Source organism: Oreochromis niloticus, unplaced genomic scaffold (assembly GCF_001858045.2).
Source record: "Oreochromis niloticus isolate F11D_XX unplaced genomic scaffold, O_niloticus_UMD_NMBU tig00008472_pilon, whole genome shotgun sequence".
NCBI lineage: Eukaryota > Metazoa > Chordata > Actinopteri > Cichliformes > Cichlidae > Oreochromis > Oreochromis niloticus.
Genome location: NW_020329208.1, coordinates 1 through 23,574, shown reverse-complemented (window position 1 = coordinate 23,574; position 23,574 = coordinate 1). Strand labels below are relative to the sequence as shown.

General features: G+C 43.0%; 2 long non-coding RNA genes across 2 annotated transcripts; one reads left to right on the top strand and one right to left on the bottom strand.

Annotated features, from left to right (window-relative positions):
- Positions 1 to 6,193: 6,193 nt before the first annotated feature.
- Positions 6,194 to 6,952, top strand: LOC112845662 (uncharacterized). The gene is made up of 3 exons (XR_003218532.1): positions 6,194 to 6,250; positions 6,340 to 6,500; positions 6,731 to 6,952. It is a non-coding gene; the product is annotated as an uncharacterized LOC112845662 (long non-coding RNA).
- A 12,808-nt stretch (positions 6,953 to 19,760) lies between these two features.
- Positions 19,761 to 20,106, bottom strand: LOC112845664 (uncharacterized). The gene is made up of 2 exons (XR_003218533.1): positions 20,052 to 20,106; positions 19,761 to 19,911 (listed from the first exon to the last, which is right to left on the bottom strand). It is a non-coding gene; the product is annotated as an uncharacterized LOC112845664 (long non-coding RNA).
- Positions 20,107 to 23,574: the final 3,468 nt, after the last annotated feature.

Below are 23,574 nucleotides of genomic sequence, written 5' to 3'. Positions count from 1 at the left end.
AAAATTTCAGGCGGAAACTGGAGAATAATAATAATAATAACTAGAAAGCGAAAATTTCAGAAGAAATTTTATGTGTGCCTATGCCGCTGCTAATCACTGTAGTTTGCCATTCGTACGGCTACAGAGAGCAAAACTCAGAAGAGCAGCCATTCTCCACCATGAACTATGGTAAAAACAAACACCGCTCACGCTTCACAGATGACAGCTTACAGTTTTGTGTAAAGATGAAGTTACTTTGTACAGCGCCGATTTGCAGACGCTGTGCACACAGGTTCATGAGCAGAAGTCCCATTGTACCACGGCAGACCCGACAATGTTTGCATGAACACACTTTGAAGCATTACATTATAGACCACTTTTCACACATGCATTCACTTTTTGTTTTTTGTTATTTTTACACAGTGTTCTGAATTATGAACAATGGTCTACAGCCAATCCTGTGTATTATTATACAAACTTTGGTTGTGAGATTCAGATAACTATTTAATAAAAGCTAAATATTTTATATGAGAGTAAGAAAGAAAAGTATATCTTTGTGTCCACCTTTCTCTGTTAATGCCCTAGCTCCCCCCCCCCCCCTAAAATCTTTGCTAGATCCGCCCCTGCACAGTTACCAGCTGTCAGCTACACAAAAAAGGAGCTTGGTTTTTGTCTCTCAGAAACAACTCATAACTTCCCTTCAACTCATTCATGTCACCTAAAGTGTAAACCTGTTTCTCCATCACCAGTTCAGCTCTGATGATTCAGTAAGGACATCTCCTGATTTCATCTTCATGCTCCAGCAAACATCAGCTGATACTAGAAATTAAAATCAAAAGAATTCTAACAACAGCTGATCAAGCTTAAACGTGCTGCTGTTGTTTAGCGCGATAAATAAGAGCGAACAGCCGATCATTGATCAGTTTCATGATTGACGTTTCAACACGCGAGAGAATGACAGGGGAGGCTTCTTAACGACAGAATAAATCATAATGTTTTCTCTGAATGTGGGACGATTCCGTTTGTACGGCACGGCAACTCTATGAACTAACCCTAATGAATAAAATAAAGTCCAACGTCAGTAACTTAGTGCGCACACAGCTGTATATAAACTCCCGTGGCATTACGATTGTAAAAGGTCAACGAAAATAAATTACACCTAAACTCGGTTTATATCTGACCCAAATAGAGAGCGACCGGGTGCTGACACGAGTTTCACCCGCCTCAATATAAGCCAAGCCTGGGTGCTTTTTCACGAAGGGTTGCTAGCGGCGCGAGCTAACTATGCTAGCGGCGCTAGCTAGCTAGCCGGCTATCAGCAACACATAAGAGAACTGCTGCTAAATAAACTACACCTAAACTCGGTTTATATCTGACCCAAATAGAGAGCGACCGGGTGCTGACACGAGTTTCACCCGCCTCAATATAAGCCAAGCCTGGGTGCTTTTTCACCAAGGGTTGCTAGCGGCGCGAGCTAACTATGCTAGCGGCGCTAGCTAGCTAGCCAGCTAGCCGGCTATCAGCAACACATAAGAGAACTGCTGCTAAATAAACTACACCTAAACTCGGTTTATATCTGACCCAAATAGAGTGCAGTTCATAACTTCTTACCTGAAATTCAGTTCACCTCACGCTCCTGCCTTCGCTTTCCCTGATCCATGATTGACCACCGCGTTAGCAATCGCCTGCCCGGCCTCATATGTCTCGTTGGCGGCATGTCCTTTCTGTCACACACCGGTGGGTAGCTGCCCTCTGTTGTAGCTCCACCACCAACAACTCAGTTATTTTTTCCACATCGACCAGCATCATCGGCCCATATAAACGAAAAATAAGTCCAGCTAAGACACAGACCCTTGCCGAGCGATCAGGCGATTAAACAAATTTTAGCCACCTCACTATCAGCCAAGCCTGGGTGGTTTTTCACGAAGGGGCGCTAGCTAGCTAAACTAGCGGCTTAGCTAGCTAGCCGGTTATCAGCAACACTTAAGAGAATTGTCGCTAATATGGGATGTCTTGATAAAACGAGCAGATATTTGAAGTTTACACACCTACATTCTCGCCTGAAAATATCTTAAAAGTGTATTTTGTGACCTAGAAACACGAATAAAAGACATATAAAACGAAGTGGTGTCCGCCATTGTTTAACTCGGCAGAGGGGTGCTATGAATTATGGGATATGGAGTTTTGTAACAAGCATACAGATTTTCAGCCGTACTACTCCCGGTATACCACTAGAGAGAGCCAACCCACCACAAATAAAGTCTGTTTCTATGGAAATTGGCCTAAATTTGCACTAAAATCTAAATATTTCAAAAACTATAAAAGTCATAAACACCAAAAGTGTATACCATACTAGTCCAGCTCCAGCCGCACAAAATGATCTAACATATGTAACCCTATTTTCAAAACTGTTTGGCAGAGAAGCGCGGGAAAATTTTCACTAAAATATTAATATTTAAAAAACTATAATAGTTATAAACACCAAAAGTCATAGCACACCATTCCTGATCCAGCCGCACAAAATGAGGTAACATATATGAAGCTTGTCTCAAAACTGCGAGGCGAGTTTCGCTGCAAAATTTCAGGCGGAAACTGAAGAATAATAATAACTAGAAAGCGAAAATTTCAGAAGAAATTTTATGTGTGCCTATGCCGCTGCTAATCACTGTAGTTTGCCATTCATACGGCTACAGAGAGCAAAACTCAGAAGAGCAGCCATTCTCCACCATGAACTATGGTAAAAACAAACACCGCTCACGCTTCACAGATGACAGCTTACAGTTTTGTGTAAAGATGAAGTTACTTTGTACAGCGCCGATTTGCAGACGCTGTGCACACAGGTTCATGAGCAGAAGTCCCATTGTACCACGGCAGACCCGACAATGTTTGCATGAACACACTTTGAAGCATTACATTATAGACCACTTTTCACACATGCATTCACTTTTTGTTTTTTGTTATTTTTACACAGTGTTCTGAATTATGAACAATGGTCTACAGCAGGGGTGGGCAATTCCAGGCCCCGAGGGCCGGTGTCCTGCAGGTTTTAGATCTCACCTTGGGTCAACACACCTGAATCACATGATTAGTTCGTTATCAGGCCTTTGGAGAACAGGACATGTTGAGGAGCTAATTTAGCCATTTAAATCAGCTGTGTTGGTTCAAGGACACATCTAAAACCTGCAGGGACACCGGCCCTCGGGGCCTGGAATTGCCCACCCCTGGTCTACAGCCAATCCTGTGTATTATTATACAAACTTTGGTTGTGAGATTCAGATAACTATTTAATAAAAGCTAAATATTTTATATGAGAGTAAGAAAGAAAAGTATATCTTTGTGTCCACCTTTCTCTGTTAATGCCCCCCCTAAAGCTTTGCTAGATCCGCCCCTGCACAGTTACCAGCTGTCAGCTACACAAAAAAGGAGCTTGGTCTTTGTCTCTCAGAAACAACTCATAACTTCCCTTCAACTCATTCATGTCACCTAAAGTGTAAACCTGTTTCTCCATCACCAGTTCAGCTCTGATGATTCAGTAAGGACATCTCCTGATTTCATCTTCATGCTCCAGCAAACATCAGCTGATACTAGAAATTAAAATCAAAAGAATTCTAACAACAGCTGATCAAGCTTAAACGTGCTGCTGTTGTTTAGCGCGATAAATAAGAGCGAACAGCCGATCATTGATCAGTTTCATGATTGACGTTTCAACACGCGAGAGAATGACAGGGGAGGCTTCGTAACGACAGAATAAATCATAATGTTTTCTCTGAATGTGGGACGATTCCGTTTGTACAGCACGGCAACTCTATGAACTAACCCTAATGAATAAAATAAAGTCCAACGTCAGTAACTTAGTGCGCACACAGCTGTATATAAACTCCCGTGGCATTACGATTGTAAAAGGTCAACGAAAATAAATTACACCTAAACTCGGTTTATATCTGACCCAAATAGAGAGCGACCGGGTGCTGACACGAGTTTCACCCGCCTCAATATAAGCCAAGCCTGGGTGCTTTTTCACGAAGGGTTGCTAGCGGCGCGAGCTAACTATGCTAGCGGCGCTAGCTAGCTAGCCGGCTATCAGCAACACATAAGAGAACTGCTGCTAAATAAACTACACCTAAACTCGGTTTATATCTGACCCAAATAGAGAGCGACCGGGTGCTGACACGAGTTTCACCCGCCTCAATATAAGCCAAGCCTGGGTGCTTTTTCACCAAGGGTTGCTAGCGGCGCTAGCTAACTATGCTAGCGGCGCTAGCTAGCTAGCCGGCTATCAGCAACACATAAGAGAACTGCTGCTAAATAAACTACACCTAAACTCGGTTTATATCTGACCCAAATAGAGTGCAGGTCATAACTTCTTACCTGAAATTCAGTTCACCTCACGCTCCTGCCTTCGCTTTCCCTGATCCACGATTGACCTCCGCGTTAGCAAACACCGGTCGATCGGCGGTAGCCTCACCGCCTTTTATGTCTCGTTCGCGGCATGTCCTTTCTGTCACACACCGGTGGATAGCTGCCCTCTGTTGTAGCTCCACCACCAAACAACTCAGTTATTTTTTCCACATCGACATCAGCTGATACTAGAAATTAGAAGCAAATGAATTCTAACAACAGCTGATCAAGCTTAAACGTGCAGCTGTTGTTTAGGCGATAAACAAACAAGAGCGAAAAGCCGATCATTGATCAGTTTCATGATTGAAGTTGCAACAGGCAGAGAATGACAGGGGAGGCTTCGTAACGACAGAATAAATCGTAATATTTTCTGTGAATGTGGCACGATTCCGTTTGTACGGCAACTCTACGAACTAACCATTATGAATAAAATAAAGTCCAACGTCAGTAACTTAGCGCGCACACAGCTGTATATAAACTCCCGTCGTGCTAGCTAGCGAGAGAGAGAGAGTCCCCTCGCTATCCATTTGCAGCCAAGTGCGGCAGCTAGCTAGGTAGCCGGCTAGCTGTCAGGCAGGACCGACGTAGTCAGAGCACTGTCGCTAAATATGGGATGTCTTGATAAAACAAGCAGATATTTGAAGTTTACACACCTACATTCTCGCCTGAAAATATCTTAAAAGCTTATTTTGTGACCTAGAAACACGAATAAAAGACATATAAAACGAAGTGGTGGCCGCCATTGTTCACTCTGTAGAGGCGTGCTATGAATTGTGGGATATTGAGTTTTCCACCAAGCATTACCGTAACTTTTGAATGATTTGCGCAACCTTAAAAATTCCAATGGCTCCTGAAAGCAGCGACGCTGTGCGCACCGTTGAAATTGTCATCATTACGGTAATCCAAATAAGGGTAGACAGGCTGTACCACTCCCGGCATACCACTAGAGAGAGCCAACACACCACAAATGAAGTCTGTTTATTTGGCGCCAAAAGATGAATTGGCCCAAATTTGCACTAAAATCTAAATATTTCAAAAACTATAAAAGTTATAAACACCAAAAGTCAGACCATACTAGTCCAGCTTCAGCCGCACAAAATGATGTAACATATGTAACCCTATTGTCAAAGCTGTTTGGCAGAGGAGCGCGGGAAAATTTTCACTAAAATATTAATATTTAAAAACTATAAAATTCATAAACACCAAAAGTCATAGCACACCATTCCAGATCCAGCCGCACAAAATGAGGTAACATATATGAAGCTTGTCTCAAAACTGCGGGTCGAGATACACTGCAAAATTTCAGGCGGAAAAAGGAAAATAATAATAATAATAAGAATAATAAATCCGAGGAATAGTAATATGTGTGCCTCTTGGCATAGGCACACATAATAATAATAAATCCGACGAATAGTAATATGTGTGCCTCTTGTCATAGGCACACATAATAATAATAATAATAAATCCGACGAATAGTAATATGTGTGCCTCTTGTCATAGGCACACATAATAATAAGAATAATAAATCCGACGAATAGTAATATGTGTGCCTCTTGGCATAGGCACACATAATAATAATAATAAGAATAATAAATCCGAGGAATAGTAATATGTGTGCCTCTTGTCATAGGCACACATAATAAGAATAATAAATCCGACGAATAGTAATATGTGTGCCTCTTGGCATAGGCACACATAATAATAAATCCGACGAATAGTAATATGTGTGCCTCTTGGCATAGGCACACATAATAATAAATCCGACGAATAGTAATATGTGTGCCTCTTGGCATAGGCACACATAATGATATAGTGAACTGATTGTAGTCTATTGCTTTTACATTAGGTATAGCCTGTGGCTGAGGGATCAGAGGTGAGGTAAAAACACATAAAAGAAGAAAAGTAAATTTAACAAATCAGTGATCTGTGAATTCATACTTTTCTTTTTGTCTTTAAATTCAGGTGCTTTACACTTGTCCTCTTCCAGCATTCAGCACTTCAGACACTCAACGTCCAAGATGGAGCTAACACCCCAGCCAGAAGACAGCCTGACCCCGACCAACCCAATGAGAAGGATGGATGACCAAGTGAAAAACTGGAGAGTGGTGCTGTGCTCCAACTATGTAAGTTATCACCTCACATTGACAACAAACTGTCTTGAAGACTAAATTTTTCCGATAGTTGGTATAAATCATCGTCCTCTGTCAGCAGCACTGTAGGTTTAGGTTTATTTATATTTTTCATGTGTATATGTTGAGTTTAAAATTGCATTTTAACAACATGCTGCAGCTACCAACAATGAAAATGCTGTTTTGTGTTAAAATGATGTCTTTCTTGTGTTATTGCTTTGCAGGGCAGCTGAGAGTGGACAGAGCTGCACAGAGGACCAAAGATCCACTCTCAGCACTTCATACCTGATTGGCCACAGCACCACCCCTCCTCAACCTGGGTGAGGAGGGACCTGACCCCACCTCCACAGAGGGAGTTGTGAACATGCACTTCTGTGTCGGTGGGTTTAGGAACCTCCTCACACACACACGGATGAAGACTGTCACTGGAAGATGTCTCCATTGCATCAGCAGGACATAAGCATTTGTACAATATTGCAGTTTGTGATGTTTTATACATGTTTTTATTGCTTCATTTCAAACTAGGAGATATAAAATAAACCAGTTTTCATAATATTTTCTGTGTATTTAGTTGTTTTCTTAATAAGTTATTCAGAACATCATTGCAACCTGTCAGCTTTTTATTGAGGATGTAGAAAGTTGCTGGTGGCCCGAGTGTGTACAGTGGGGTGTTGTGTTTGTCACATGGTGAAAGTGACCTCATGGGGAGCAAAAAGAACAACTGAACAATTTGGGGATTCACAGACTTTTGTAATCCTTAAAAAATGAAGAAAAATTGTTCTGTGTGAAGTAAAAGCTCAAATATAAACCATCCTGACACACTGACACAAATGATCCAGAGAGGAGGAACAGGAAGAGTTAGCCCGCCAAGCAGGGGTGTGCGTGTCCGTGTTCCCCTGGTTATGGGAGACGCTGCACCCCCTCATCAGTGACTTTCTCGTCTCCACTCTCCGACTCCGCCCGCAGCAGCAGCTGCCCGGTGTGCGTGAATCGTCGCCAGAGCCATGCTGTGGCATTGTTACCCCGCCGCCTCACGAGCCAGAAGCAGTCAGAGTCGGAACAGTGAGGCTCGCCGCCGACACACCGTCGGTTCACGCTTCGTCGGCTTCCGCTTCTTCGCCACCGCCTGACTGCACTACGCGGCGCACGGAGATGCCTATTGACTTCGGTGAGGAAGAGCGGCAGCAGGTGTTACGGGCGTATCGCGAGGAGGAGCTCCGTTGGAAGCCCTGGCTCATCTCCGAGGAGGAGCTCTTGCCTGCCGTCCCGCCTCGGACCGGAGAACCAAGTTTTGTCCACGGCCGCTTCAAAGAGGAAGCGGCGTTTACGCCGCCGTCGCGCATTGCTACGGCCTGTCTTGCCCTCCACTGAGCAACACGAGGATGCTGTGGAGGGCATGGATTTCGACCTCGAGGAGCGGCAGCGCACCGCATGCGCGCAACTAGAGGAAGAGCACCGGTGGGAGCCGTGGCTCGCTCCTAACTATGAAGAGATTTTCCGCGGAACTCGCCTGGCTCTCGGGGGTCCCCTGAGCTTCCAGGAACTCTCACCTACTGCTCCGTCATCACCCAGTTCCCCAGCCTCTGCGACACCACCTGGCGCGCATGAGGCGCCGCTGTCTGGTTTGTCGGAAACGACAATCAAGAAGAGACGACGTGCGCGTCGCCGTCGCGCTGCGCAACGACCGGAGGTGAGTGAATGCAGTCTCTTATCATCAGCCCCCGTTGAAACTTTAGAAGATGAACTAGATTCAAAACTTCAGATTCAAGAGTCAAGGTTAAAAGAGACTCATAGCGTGAAGATGGCTGACTCTAGTACTGAGAATGGTATGGTCAGTTCGTCTGGCTTCTATGAACAAGGAGTAAGACCTACACAGACTGTGAATCCCAGCACTGGAGAGTTTCAGCCTGTGTTCTTGTCTCCTCCACTCGAACAGGAGTTTGACTGTCCAGCCCCTAAGCCGACCGGGGAGTCCCCTGTTTCGTGTGTTTCTGGTAGCGAAAATGGACTGTTTCAGAATCAGCCAGTGCTAACTTTAGGCTGAGTAATGCACCGCTAACCGAGCCACAGCCAAGAGATTTTGTTTCAAAAATAATCATGGACAAACCTAGTAACCTTGTAGGGACCTCTGACACTACACTTAGTTAGAAAAAGACTTCCACAGACCTTAATGTTAATTGTGTGGGGAGTGGGGTAGAAGTGTTTTCTTCTGTGTCATGTAGTGTGCCTGGGGTTCCATCACAGACTGAGTTATCCGTGGCTAACGCCTCCCTTCCTGAGTCTACTCTGCTCACCAATGAGCTACTCGAAGAAGGCCCCTGTGCTTTCATATTAAGTAAGGCTATTTCAGAGGAGGCAGGTCATGACATAAAATATGAAGGAACTGAGTGTGAGATGTGTGACCATGCTTTGCCTGCTGTTCCTATATTCGATGAACTGAAGACTGAAAATGCTGATCATGAACTCACGTTAATCCGCCAAGACGAAAACATAAATGCAGATCATGGTAACCTGGACTGTGTAATGCCACAACATGAATTCTGTCTTCCTGAAGGTAACAAACAGGGCGATTTTGAACTGTTTTGCCCCAGCACTATTGCCTCCAATCAGGAGATGGAGGCTGACATCAGGGTTAATGTGACACCGTTTTCTCCTGTTTCCGTGAACTCATCACTAGATAAGGTTTTGACCTCGAACAACGGTGTTACCACTCATTCACAGCCTGATGTGTCACCTGCTGCAGTTAAGGGTTCAAGTGCTGTTTTACCTGTGTCTGTCTCTCAACTCAATATAGCTATCACTCTGAAGCCACAGATCACTACGGGTGCGGGTTCCAGCAAATGTGTCTGTCCAACATATCACAGTCATGCTACTAACATGCCATTAGTTAGGTCCATACCCGAGTATTTAATGTTTGTCCAGGAGCCTCACCCTAATGGTCTAAGCCTTGTTTTTGTGGGTGAGGTGGCAATTCTTGTGTTTCGTATAGCTAATCCAGCCCCTCTGAGCCTTACACTGCCATTGATCAGGTCCAACAAGCTTAGGTCGACTCCTCCTGTGACTAGAGACTGGGCCATTTGCCTTTAAGCCAGTTAAAACTGATGCAGACCCTGAGAACCTAAAGCTGGCTAGCACAGAACTGGTGGTCATTAACACTGCTCACTTCATGGACTCCTGTGCTAAGATAGTAAGCTCTATAGACTGTTTTTCACCTGCTCTCTCTCCGTGTGGGATTATGGCTCAACAGCCTGTTTTTCCTCAGCCTTTACCCCAGTTAGCAGCTCAGCTCCCTGTCCAGTTAGCAGCTCAAGTCCCTGTCCAGTTAGCAGCTCAGCTCCCTGTCCAGTTAGCAGCTCAAGTCCCTGTCCAGTTAGCAGCTCAGCTCCCTGTCCAGTTAGCAGCCCATCCTGCATCTGCTACTGGATGCCCGGGTGTGCCAGCCCGGCACCCCGCAGCATCCCCGCTGCTTCATGCCTCGTCTGCTGGGGGCCCGAGGAGCCCGTCCGGCCACCACCTGCGGCTCCATCGCCTGCAGCGTCTACGCAGTCGCCTGGTCCAGCTTCGCCTTCGCCTTGTCCCGCCTCTGCTTCTGCCAAGCCACTCACCATGTCAGCTGGAGGGTCCGAGGGCCCGTCCAGCCACCTGCCACGTCCGCAGGAGGGTCCGAGGGGCCCGTCCGGCCTTCGTTGCCTGCAGCGCCACCATCTGCGGCTCCCACGCCGTCGCCTGCAGCGCCACCATCTGCGGCCCCCGCGCCCTCGCCTGCCTCGCCCTCGCCTGGACCTGCCTCGTCTGCTGGAGAGTCCAAGCAGCCCGTCTGGCCCCCTGCCTCGTCGGGGCCCGCCAAGCCACGTCCACGACCGGGGCCCGCCAAGCCACGTCCACGACCGGCCCCGTCTGGTCCTACCAAGCCACGTCCACGGCCGGCGCCTGCCAAACCGTCAGCTGGCCGGCCTCCTGAACCGCAACGCCGCTTCCTTCCACGTGGCCGGCCTCCCGAACTCATGAACTGTGGGCTGTTGTGTTGCGGCCCTCCAGGCCGGCCCCCTGACTTATGTTTGGACTTTTGTCATGTGCTCCAGTGTTTTCCTGTCAGCTGTTTTGTTTCAGGTTCTGGGCCCTCCGTCCTGGTCCCCCGCCGCCCGCCCGGGCTCGGTGGTCCGTTTTTTGGTTTGGGGCTGTCTGGAGCCAGCCCTTGGAGGGGGGTGGTGTCATGGTCCTGGGTCATGCTACCCAGTGTTTTGAGTTTTAGTTTATTTGGATGTTTGTTTAGGTTCATTAAGTTATTCCAGCTCATTTGTAATTATATTACCCTTGTGTTTAGTCTCTCTTGCCCTTCATGTGTGTTATGTCTGTGTCTCTTATGTTGTCAAGTTCTTGTAGTTATTTCTGCCATCTTCCCCTGTACTCAGTCTCCCTGGTTCTGTGTCTACGTGTCATGTGTCATGTTTCATGTCTATGCAGTTAGGTTAAGTTCATGCCATGTTTCATTTTCATGTCTGTCTGCGTGTTTCCTGTTTTATTTTGGAAGAGTCTGGTGTTCTTTGTTCATTGTAGTTAGTGTTACTCTCCCCTGTATTGTCATTATGTTCCATTCTAGTCAGCTGTGTTCTCATGTGTCTCCACTTCCCCTGATCTCCTCATGTGTGTATTTAGTCCTCAGTCTTGCTGTGCTCGGTGTCGCGTCGTCTGTGTTCCCACCCTCCATGTTCTCGCAGCCAGTCTGTACAATCATCGCCATGGTTTTCTGAGTCTCCTTAGTTTATCAGTATCTGTTTCCCAGTTTCGTTTAGGTTCAGTTTAGTCATGCTGTTTCTGTTTTGTTGTGAGACCTGTCATCAGCCACAATAAAGGCTCGCTTTCAGTTTAAGTTTGCTCCGGTCTGCTCACTTGTGTTCGCACCTGGGTCCACCACACACACCACCGCACGGTCTGCCTCTTCAGACCGTGACATAAAAATGCGTTTTCAATCTGGATTTAAACACCATCACTGATGTCGATTGCCTAATGTGAAGAGGAAGATTATTCCAAAGCTTAGGAGCCACAATAGAGAACGCTCGGTCTCCTCTCAGTTTCAGTCATGATTTGGGGACTGAGAGCAACAGCTGCTCAGCTGACCGGAGCGAACGAGTGGGTACATAGGGCTTCAGCAAATCAGACATATATGCAGGTGCCAGACCATTTAAAGATTTAAAAACCAATAAAAGAACTTTAAAATGGATCCTAAATTCAATTGGAAGCCAGTGCAGGGAGGCCAGGACCGGAGTAATGTGCTCAGATTTCCTTTTACCAGATAAAAACCGTGCAGCAGCATTCTGTACTAGTTGCAGGCGTGTCAGAGTGCCCAGTCCAAACCCCTATTAAAAGGGAGTTACAATAATCCAAGCGTGAGGTTATAAAAGCGTGGATAACGGTCTCCAAGTCACGCCTTGAAAGAAAAGGTTTAACCTTCGACAGACGCCTGAGGTGATAGAATGACGATTTCACCACCCCATTCACGTGGCCATCAAAGGTAAGTGCAGAGTCGATTTTTAACCCAAGATTGGTAATCGAGCTCTTCAGGTGAGGGGTCAGAACAGCAAGGTCAACATCAGGGATATCAGAGGAACGATTCGGGCCAAACACAATTGCTTCCGTTTTACGTTCATTAAAATTTAAAGTTTTGAGCCATTCATGACTTAACATCACTAAGGCAATCAAGCAGGAGTCTAATTGGGGAGCTACCAGAATGACTGAAAGGAAAATAGAGCTGGCAATCATCAGCATATAGATGAAATAAGTCAATAGTCACTCTGTGTGTTTGTAACCAGTCGGGTTACAGTTCATCCGGCTCTTTGGGCTGGGGCTCGCCATCCAGTACTGGAAAAGGGATCCTCAATTCTTCTCCGGTCCTCAAAACCAATCCAATCGAAATAAGCAAAGGAAAAAACCTGACCATGTGAAGCAGCAAATGCTATACGGGGTTTCACAGTGCTCGCGTGGGCTCACGGCCTTCAGAATTCACTAATACTCTCCGAATACTTTCACCAAAAAGGCTTTTACTATCTAGTTAGCTTCTTTCTCTTTGCGTCTGTATCTCTGGCGTAGCTAACTGGTACACGAAGGCACACACAGATGTCCGAGCAGCGCTCACAGATTGGGGTTGGGTCAGACCAGTCAATGATTGGTTGCCCAGTGGATCTACCAAAAACACTCTAAATGACAAAGTCCTGCCTCCACACCATTTACCCACACATTAATTAAACTAATGTTTACATGCTTTTTTTTAAAATCAGTATTTATTATATTTAATTGCTTTAATCAATATTTATTCCCATTGTGAAATGAGTTTTTTAATCAAAAGAGTATCAATATTTATGCTTTTAATCCCGTTTTTAACACTGGGTTACAATATATAAAATGGCAAAATGTCTAACTCTAGCTCATATAATCCTGTGATCTTCCACCATACTTTCACAGTTCTGCTAAGAATGATGCAATATTAGACTGTATGATATGTGGTATTAACGTCTTAAACTTGATGAACCCTACAGAGCATTTATTCTCCTTTAATTGTACATGATAAGCAGCAAGTGCTGCCTGGGGCTGCATTTGTTCTCTAACATTTCAACAAATTGTAATTAAAGTTGTCTGGAAGAGAGCTGGACTCTATCTTCACCTCATCTGTATTCTTCTGTCTCTAGCCCATGACAAGGGACTTTGACCAAAACGGCTCTTCAGACAAAATCAGGTGAGCACTTTAGAGTTGCATGAGGAGGGGGCAATAAGATACAATGTAGAGGCAAATTTCACAGTTAAATAGGTGGATCAAAGCACTCTCACCTGTGCTTGTCCTGCTAGACCTCAGTGCAGCGTTCGATACTGTTGGCCATAATATTCTGTTGGAGTGATTAGAGCATGCTGTTGGTATTACAGGTACTGCACTGCAGTGGTGTGTATCATATCTATCTAATAGACAATTTGTTCATGTAAATGGAGAGTCTTCTTCATACACTGAGGTTAATTATGGAGTTCCACAGGGTTCAGTGCTAGGACCATTTCTGTTTACACTATATGTGCTTCCCTTAGGCAGTATCATCAGAAGACATAGCATACATTTTCACTGCTATGCTGATGACACGCAGCTCTATCTATCTATGAAGCCAGATAACACAGCAATTAGTTAAACTGCAGGAATGTCTTAAAGACATAAAGACCTGGATGGCTGCTAACTTTCTGCTCCTTAATTCAGATCAAACTGAGGTTATTGTACTCGGCCCTGAAAATCTTAGAAATATGGTATCTAACGAGATTCTTACTCTGGATGGCATTACCTTGGCCTCCAGTAACACTGTGAGGAACCTTGGAGTGATTTTTGACCAGGACATGTCCTTCAATGCACATATTAAACAAATATGTAGGACTGCTTTCTTCCATTTGAGCAGCATCGCTAAAATTAGAAATATCCTGTCTCAGAGTGATGCTGAAAAACTAGTTCATGCATTTATTACTTCCAGGCTGGACTACTGTAATTCATTATTATCAGGAAGTCCTAAAAACTCCCCGAAAAGCCTTCAATTAATCCAAAATGCTGCAAAATGCAAGAGTACTGACAAAAAATGGTACCTGTAATTATTTTGTGGATCTTTTGCAGCAATCAGTGCCAACAAGCGATCACTGAACTTCACAATAAGGTGTCTGTATTTGCCAACAGGTGGGGTGCTGTCTCCACCCTGCAGTTTCAGATCTTTTCATAGATGTTCAGTAGGATTAAGATCTGGGATCATGAAGGGCCATTCATTTCCTCTGGTATATGTTCACTGTGGTACACACAGTGATATCAAACTACAGTTGCATGTTTTTTCCTTTAAACTGGCGGAACGGAATGAAAACCCTGAAGGGACTTGTGATACTAGTTAAGCTTAAACACTATCTTTGAAATATGCTTATAATGCAAGGACTGATGGTCTCTTTACGACCAACAAATTAGTTCAAAGTATTTTAGCATATCTCTGTAAAATCAACAAATCCATTCTTTTCACATTTTTATTGGTTCACTCTTTCACATACTAAAGCCATGCAAGTACACTGGGCGGTTGCTTTTAACAGAATCATTTGATGATTCTGATGAAATGAAGTATTGTTTCAATGAGCTGTGGCACCAATAAAACTGTCCACATCTGTAAGCTATGTGACACCAACAAAAATTAACACATGAAAATCTAAAAATTAACTGATAAAGGAAATAACTTCTCCACTTTTTTGTTGAGTGACTTTTGTTGTTGTCATTATGTTTGTTTAAACAGATTCTTGCTTTAGCAGTGAGAGGAGTCAGGTAGGGCTCCATCAGGAAGAGGGCCCCAGAGGTCCTATCCCCCCACCCACTTCCCTGGGGCTTGAACATCAGTGGATTTTCACTTAAGCAAAGCCTCATCAAGTTCCTGCAAACAGCACCACACACACACTATCATGTATGGAGCAGAGTGTGGATGCTGTGTCTACCGCGATCATTGCATTTCTACCATCTGGTGCAAGCTTCATCTGTCTCACTGTGTTCTCCTAAAGGCCAAGACAGCAGGACAGTGAAATCAATCCCACTTATAGGTGCCAGAAATCAGTGGATATGAGATTAATGGTGGTAATCAGGTTATACAGTAGTTGTCTTCTCAGCAGGTGGGAAACATCTCTCTTTATTTGTTTATGTACATGTGTGTAACAGAAATCTATTCTTCCTGTACAGCTCAGGTTTAAGGCACATTGTTGATCTAATCTAAAGAAGATCAGTGCCTTTTTAGAGTCAGTGAAAATACTGACATAGGTGATGTCTTGGTCAAGTGTTAATGGGAAAATTCTGGACATTTCCACACCACCATCTTCTAAGCTTTGATGCTATGTGTGCAGCAGCAAACGTCCAATTAGTACCGACCGGAAGGTTGGAGGTTCGATCGCTGCCTGATCCGGTCTGTATCTCAAAGTATCCTTGGACACGATACTGAACCCCAAACTGCTCTTTCATTAGTCCATCAGAGTATGAATGTTAGATAGAAAGAACTTAGGTACAGAAAAGTGCTTGTATGAATGGGTGAATGAGGCATGATGTATAAAGTGCTTGAGTAGAAAAGTGCTATTTAAGAACAGGGATGTGCAAGAATTTGCTAGACACGCTTTTCTTTTTCCCAAACTAAAAATGTTATTTCAAATTTGGCAGCCTGTGTGTCAAAGAGACTGAAGAGTAACTAAAGGGCAAAGTCCAGGAATACAGCCAAACTCAGGAGATCAGTTAGGAGCACAACTGAGCAAAGGTGATTCAAAAAAATGGAGAGAAACTCTGCCATGCAGTGACATGCTGAGCAGACTGGTTTACAGCCACAAGAGAGACTCAGCATTAACAGGTCATAAAATCTTCAGGGAGCAAAGCTCTCAGAGAAACTATAATGCAATCCACAGATACAATACAGTCAATAAACTCCAAGTGAAATGTTAAACAGTAGGAGTGCATGGATAGCTTTTGTACAGTTCTTTCTTCGTATCCTTTTTTCCCCCCATTCTAAAGCCTTGTAGCTCTCTTCACGACAACACAGACACAGGTCAGTTCTTTGAAACGGGCGTTTATTACTTGGGCTTTCTCTCCTCAGCTTCACCATCACCAGTACGCCGATACGCCATTACGCCGTGAGAACTGGTCACAAGTAAACAGTACAAACCAATTAGCAACTTTACAACAGTACACATATTAAGTCCAAACACAAATAAAAACATTTCTCAAATGACAAATACCTCGTTGGCTGCTTGTCCTGAAAAGAGGTCCTTAAGTCTTTGTGTTACCTTTTCTTTTAGTAAACCTTTAGCTTAAAATCGCTTCATGAGAGACATCTGCTCCCTCGCAGTCCATGAAAAGTCTCGTGTACTCTCGTTAAGGGGTATTCTCACGAGACACTAGCTTTTACACTTTACACATGTACATTTCAAATAAAGACATTGTAACACAAACTATATATATATATTCATGAAATTATGTAACTTATTATAAATCAGTCATCTACATCATGAAATCTACACAGAACATTCTAACAGCATTTACAAGCCTCTTCAGAGGCTTTGCAATTTGTCAAACAGCAGCTGGTAAAAAGGCTTTTGCAGTGAGGCAGGGAGCCTGTTCAAACCAGATTATGCTTGATTTGATGACTGCAGAGAACTTGGGGCTGACAGCTCAGATTAGGATCGGTTCTCCCTTGAAAAGGCATTAGTGTGTTCTGTCATGGCAGGATTTCTGTTCAATGTGCACAGACAGTTAGTTAGGGCACCAAAGACACCTTAACCTGAGGAATCATTACGTGACAGCCAAAGCATCTGAGCAGTCTTATTCCTTCATCTGAACCAAATTACTCAGATTCATAGACGTCGTGCACAGCAGACCTGCAATACAACAATGAATAACAGGAGTTACGCCTGCGTTTGACAGGTCAAAATGTCACAGGGAGCATTTCAGTTAACTTTCATTCCCAGAAATCACTTCATGCATAATTAACAACAGCGTTTGAGTAATGAAAGCACTTAAATGAGCCTTTCCTTACCATATTCCACTTTGCCACCAAGTTTTATGATGAGAAGGGTTTTTTCTACTTCTATTGCTTTTTTTATATCGTTATTATTATTTCTTTTGTAATTTGTGCTTGTTTTTTGTTTTTGTTAAGATTTTCAGCTTTGTGGCATTTTTTCCCATTTCTGTTGTGTTTGATTCAACTTCCGTTACGTTTTGCATGCTTTTGCAGCTTTTTCTATTGACGGGTGTTTTCTTCAGGGACACTATATCACCATTATCTTTAAAACTGCATTTGAAACTTAATGCTGAGTTTTTACCTTCTGCAGTTGAAGTTATCTAAAGCAACTGTGTGTGGGTGCAGCTGAAAAAACTTCTTCTTTTGGTAAATAAAACAGAAATTCTGAAATCCTCTACTGCATATATGAAACATAATAAAAGAAACCAAAGCTAAACTCTAAAAGATTATTTATTTCAGCTTGTTTACATCCACACCTTACAGCTTTTTATGGGTTGATAGTTTTCCTGATCCAATCTGCATACTGAGGATCACAGAGGTCCATGAAGGCAGCCGGTGCTCTGCATACAAAGTCTGGATCTCCCACAAAAGAAGAGACCCCATAAATCCTGCCATTATGAACCACTCCTCCACCAGAGTCTCCCTGCAAGATGGAAATACAGTTTCCCAGTTTAATGAAATCTTTCTGTATTTGAATGGTTAATAAATACAGCTGTGAGCTGAGGGATCGACATATATCTTTCCCAGGACTTTGTCCACAGAACCAGTGTTGATAGCTCTTGACTCGGTGGACCTCGGGGAATTTTTCTGTAAAATATCATTGAGCTCTGTACAGCTGACAACCTCAGTCTCTGCACAATGAAGAGAGGGTGATTCACCAGGTTCTAGAAAAATTACACCAGAAATGTGTTTTTATTTATGAATTATTTCTATTTTGAAATTTTGCATGTATTTTTTTCCTCTATCAATAATCACACAGATGGGCCTGAGCTAAAGGAGCCACCAAATCCAGATGTGATCACAATCACAGAAGGAGACACTCTACACCTGAACGGCTCCTCTGTGGGAAACCCCGGAGTGCTTTTTCCAAACAACAAGTTTACTTAGAAGCTAGACAGTTACAAGCTGCTCATCAGAATCAGAATCAAAATATATTTTAACCAGTCATTTCTTCAGCTGTCAGTAACAATAATTTTGTTGAGTTTGTAGTTTCCCATTCAGTTGCATTTGCAGTAGCATCCCACTGACAGTCTGACAAGGACCAGAGCTCCCAGTATCGTCCCAGATATTATATATGGGATGGAGTTGACTGTAGAACTGGGTTGAGGTGGGGTCGGGGGTTGGGTAAAGAAAGGAAAGGAGAATCATTTATACCAGGCAAATTAAAAACACCAAAACACTCACAATGAACTTAATTTGTGAAGTAATATTGTGATTGAACTTCAGTGACTCGTTTTCCAGGAAGTATCTGACAACACTCACCTTGTACATCAATGTTAAACTCCTTGGTGACAGTCCCTACTGTGTTGCTCACAGTGCAGATATACTGTCCTTCATGCTCAAAGCCGACAGATTAATAGTGAGAACGCTGCCACTGTAGGAAGGACTATTTGTTGGAAGTGTCCAGGTGTATGAGGGGCTGGGGTTTCCCACAGAGGAGCAGTTCAGGTGTAGAGTGTCTCCTTCTGTGATTGTGATCACATCTGGATTTGGTGGCTCCTTTAGCTCAGGCCCATCTGTGTGATTACTGATAGAGATTAAAAATACGAAGCAAAATTTCAGCAAAATCAAAATAATTTATAAATTAAAACACATTTCTGGTGTAATATACAACAGAAAGTACTGTCGACAGTTCAGCCCACTGTACTTTATTTCACTTTGTGCTGCTATACTCTGTTGTCAGTTTGTCCACTTCATGATGTTAACTGCTCTACTTACTTTACAGGTTGATGCTCGCCACACTAAACATCTGACATAAAGTTTAAATTACACGTAGCATGACAGTAAGAGGTCAGTCTGACAGTTCAGAGAAGTAAGAGAATTGTTCAACCCATATGACACTGAAAGGAGACAATCATGATTAATTCTTCTGGAGTGGCTTTAAATACACTTATTCTTTTATTGCATATTTGTGACTCTGTATTGATTCCACATTTAAACAAATAGTAAAGCCGACCTTTATCATTTAGGATTTAAACACAATTACTATTATTATTTTTAATGTTCACAACAAAGTTTACTTCTATTCTGGCTTTCCACAAACTTCTGAGGGAAACATTTTACTGGTAAACAGCTAAATCCTCCACTATGTTCATCAGCTTGTGTCAGTCAGCAGTTTGTTGATGATGCTATTTAGAGCCTGTTCATTAACAGTGATGAGAGCTATGAGGAAGAATCAAACACTATTTCTTTACTGTTTCGATTCTTCCTCAAAGCGCTCACGAGGACACAAAACCAAACCAGTGACATGAATCATGCTCAAAATGTCAAACTCTGAGAAACAGATCAAAGAACGTCTTTATTTCTCTCAGACTCACAGTGAACTATAGCAGGGAGTTTTTCTGATGTCACCACTGGAGGGCGCTGTGATCCAGCTGGTCCCAGCTCCAGCTTGGCTTCACACCAGTACTGGGCTCCATCACCTCTCTTACTGGGAGTGATGTTCAGAGTAAAGGTCTCATTCACTGGTTTCTTCTGTTCACTGTTGGACTGTAGGTGACCCAGTGCTGTGTTTCCTCTGTAGAAGGTCACAGTGAGGCTCTGAACAGGAGCTACGTTCTGTACGCTACACTGCAGGGTGTACTGCTGATTCTCAAACATCATCCCAGTGTGGTTTACAAAGCTGATGGAGACACTTTCTGGAGGCTCTGAGGAGACAGGGAAAGAAAGAGTAACACAGGTAGATGTTAGTCAGTAACCTCTGAGCTCACGAATCCGTCTGTGTATTTACACAAAGAGGTCAAATTTTGTCTGATTGTAAACAGCCTTGAAAGTTAAATGTTGCTACCAGGGGCGTCATAGTGGAGGCAAAAGTGATGCTCAGATAAAGACACCCAAGGAGCCGAAGGAGGCAGCCGCAGGTCTCTCTCTTAAGGATGTAACACAAGAGAGCTCATGCAGTGGCAATTAAACGTTATTAAAACAGCAAATCGCTTTTATCGGTGTGGTTGGTTTAAGGTTGATTTAAAAAATTGCATTCGTTCTAAACAGAGGAGAGTTTCAGCTTTTTTCATTATATATATAACACACAAAAAACGAAGATGTCATTTTCATTGTAGAAAATCAGCGCAGTTAGAAGTAAACTGTGTGTCGGAAACATTAATAGATCAGTTCGCCCGCTTGTTTGAAATATTATGAGTAAGCCACAGGACCACAGGCAATAATCTCGGAGTGGGCAAAAAGACGTGACAGAGGCGGATGGAAGTGAAGAGAGCGTGGAAAATAAAGGTTTTCTACCACAGAGAAGAGCTTTGCGTAAGTGGTGAAATGGTTTCGGGCCTATTTTCAAACATTAAAGGGGAGAGTCGGGCCATGACGTCAGAAAACTCTGGAAGCCCTTCTTTGTGGGCGTTACGTATTTTCAGTCAGCCAATAGGGAACGTTGTTGTGGCGGGGCCGGTTTCAACAATGAAAGGCAAGAGAACCAGGCCGTGACGTCACAGTCAACTCAAGTCCATAAATAGCAGGTGAACCCCGCACTGGACCAGCACGTTTCTTACTTATAGTCACGAGCGATTCACTGGATGAGATTTTGTTCTGCTACCCTCAGTCATATCTGAATGTCTGATTCATTGTAACACCGTAGCTTAACTGTCAAAACTGAGCGATCACAAACCAAAACCAGGATTAGTGTGCACTCTGCCAAAGAGTACACTGGGCGACCTGCAGGTCGAGGAGGAAGAAAATAAAGTCCTGGAAGAGCAGAAAGTGATGAAGGACACAAAAGAAATGCAGGAAAAAGTGGACGAGCAGACAGAACAATTAGCCGAGGCTAAGACAGAGACAAAAGACACGGCAACCCCAGATTCCTCCTCAAAGTTGTGTGTCGACAAAGTTGAGAAGACCATGGTAGAGGACGCAAAGAAACAAACTGAACAGGACAAAGAAATGTTAGAAGAAGTGCAGTTTGTATTCAAAGATGAGACCAACCAGGCTGAAATATCAGCACTGGAAAAGACACTGAAGCTGCAGAAAAAGGTGCGCGTCAGCTGGGTTATTCAGTTGGTGGTTTTACTGGCCAAAGAAAAAGTCTCCTCCAAATACAAGATCTTCACAGAGCGCCTCACTCCTGACTGCATCAGCCATCGTCTGATTGAGAAAATCTGGCCTGAAGTTGAGGAGAAACACTTGAATTTATCCCACGACAGCATTTTTAATGTGGGCAAGGCCATCCTCAAGGATCTTTGCGAAACACACAAGTGCAAAGAAAACCTTTTGATTTTTAATCTGAGGGAACAGCTTGACAATATTACCGTCTCAATCTTCATCAAACACCTGTTGGCATTACCAGCAAGAGTACTGAGTGTCTCTAAAGACAGGGAAGAATACCAGGAAGTTGTAAAGAATGTGACCAAAGATCTGGTAATGCACGCCATGAGCGAAGGAAATGAGACGATGACAATGAATCCAGTAGCATCAGAGTTTATTGTAGAGAGGCTTTTCCAGAAGATCTGGAACAAAATTTTGTCAAAAAAGTACAAAATGTCCTTGGAGAAATTGAACTACTCGCCCTCAGTATACAATGAACTCCATGACAGGTGGGACTCTCCAATACTCTTAATGTGGTCAAGAAACCCAGAGATGGATGAAGCAATCGTCAGCAGCTTCAAAAAACATGCAAAACTGAGGAGCCAAAATGTCATCGTTAGGGCTTTCTCATGTGCACGCTAAAATCTAACTGACACGTGCATGTGATTATGCAAGAAAACTCTTAAATTGGCTTCAAATATTCATTTCAATTGGGCTTTCTAAATTTAATTTTAAAACCAGAGTGGTTAAAAATAACTACTCTTCTTCTCCCAACTTCCTTCCCTCATCACCAACTGGCCGAGGCAGATGGCCACCCCATCCCAGAGCCTGGGTCTGCCGGAGGTTCTCTCTTTTAAAAGTGAGTTTTTCCTTCCCACTGTCGCCAAGTGCTTGCTCTAGGGGTTGGAGTCTTTGTGCGTTATTGTAGAACAACCTTACAATATAAAACCATGAGGGAAGTGTTGTTGGGATTTGGTGCTGTTTCTTAACTCAAAATGTCCAATTACAACAGGACATTTTGAATTTAAAAAAACAGCACCAACCACAAATAAAAAAAAAAAAAAAAAAAAAAAAAAAAACTTTGAATTGTGCTTTGTTTCATTTACTGTTTAAGAAGTTCGTTCTTCCTGCAACTTTTAAACACAACAAACAACAAATAGCTGAGCTGTTGGATTACTAAGTGCTGCCAAGAATACAAACAAGCAGTCCTCACACACATTTGAGAAAACTGAGACCTTTGAATCTTTATAGCTTACTGAATATTTATCTCTTTACTCTGTCTGTATTTGTCCACTTTTTTCTTTTCTATTTGTATTATTTTCATTTGAAAGACATTCAAAGCTATTTGGAGACATGCAGAGTTCCTTAAAGCGAACCTAATATAATTAACACGAGTTGTTTAACTGAGGTAATCACTCTTTCCCCCACAGTCCTACGATTTTTCCCTTTTTCTGTAAAGCAATGTAAATACATTTTAATACTTTTAATACTTTTAATATTCATACAGGAATAAACTACAAACAAAACACAGTCACAAATATAGGCCATAAATATACAGACACCATATTTACATACACATTTAGTACAAATACAATGTTTAAAAGGAGTCTGATTCTTCATGTGATAAATATTTGGCTTCGATGTCCAGGAATTTTCCACTGTGAGATTAATGGTGTTGAAATTCTCCCAATTCTTTCACCTTGGGCTGAAGGAAGGACAATTAAGGACGTATAAATGCTCAATCAACAATCACTTTAATTCATACACTTCTTATTATTCCAACAAACACTTTTGAGCATTAACCATCCGAGGGGAGATGAGGCAGGAGGGTGTCGCCTGATCTCCATGTGTCTGAGCATTCTCTCACATTCTTATAGCTTCAGCCCCCCCCAAAGTCATAAACCTAAACATCCACTTTCTTTCTCTCTCTCAGTGAGCCTAAGTTCTGACCTTAGCTTCCTGTGCAGTCTGTTCTGTTCTTTTCAAATCAGACAAATAAGGCCATGATTCTCTGAAAACAGTATTTCTTATAACGCAGCAGTATCATGCATCATAAAAACAATATCATTCATTCACAATAAGTCAGCAGTCTAATGTAGTACAATCAGTCTAATAAATTTAATAGTTATCCCTTCTTCTAAGTCAGGAGAATAATGCAACCTAAAACTACATAATGATTTCACAATCTTTAATTAGGGGTATAACGTGGCATAAGATGATATAAATATCTCACAATGGAAAGTGTACATTGCACATAGTGACAATGAATGACGGACCCGACC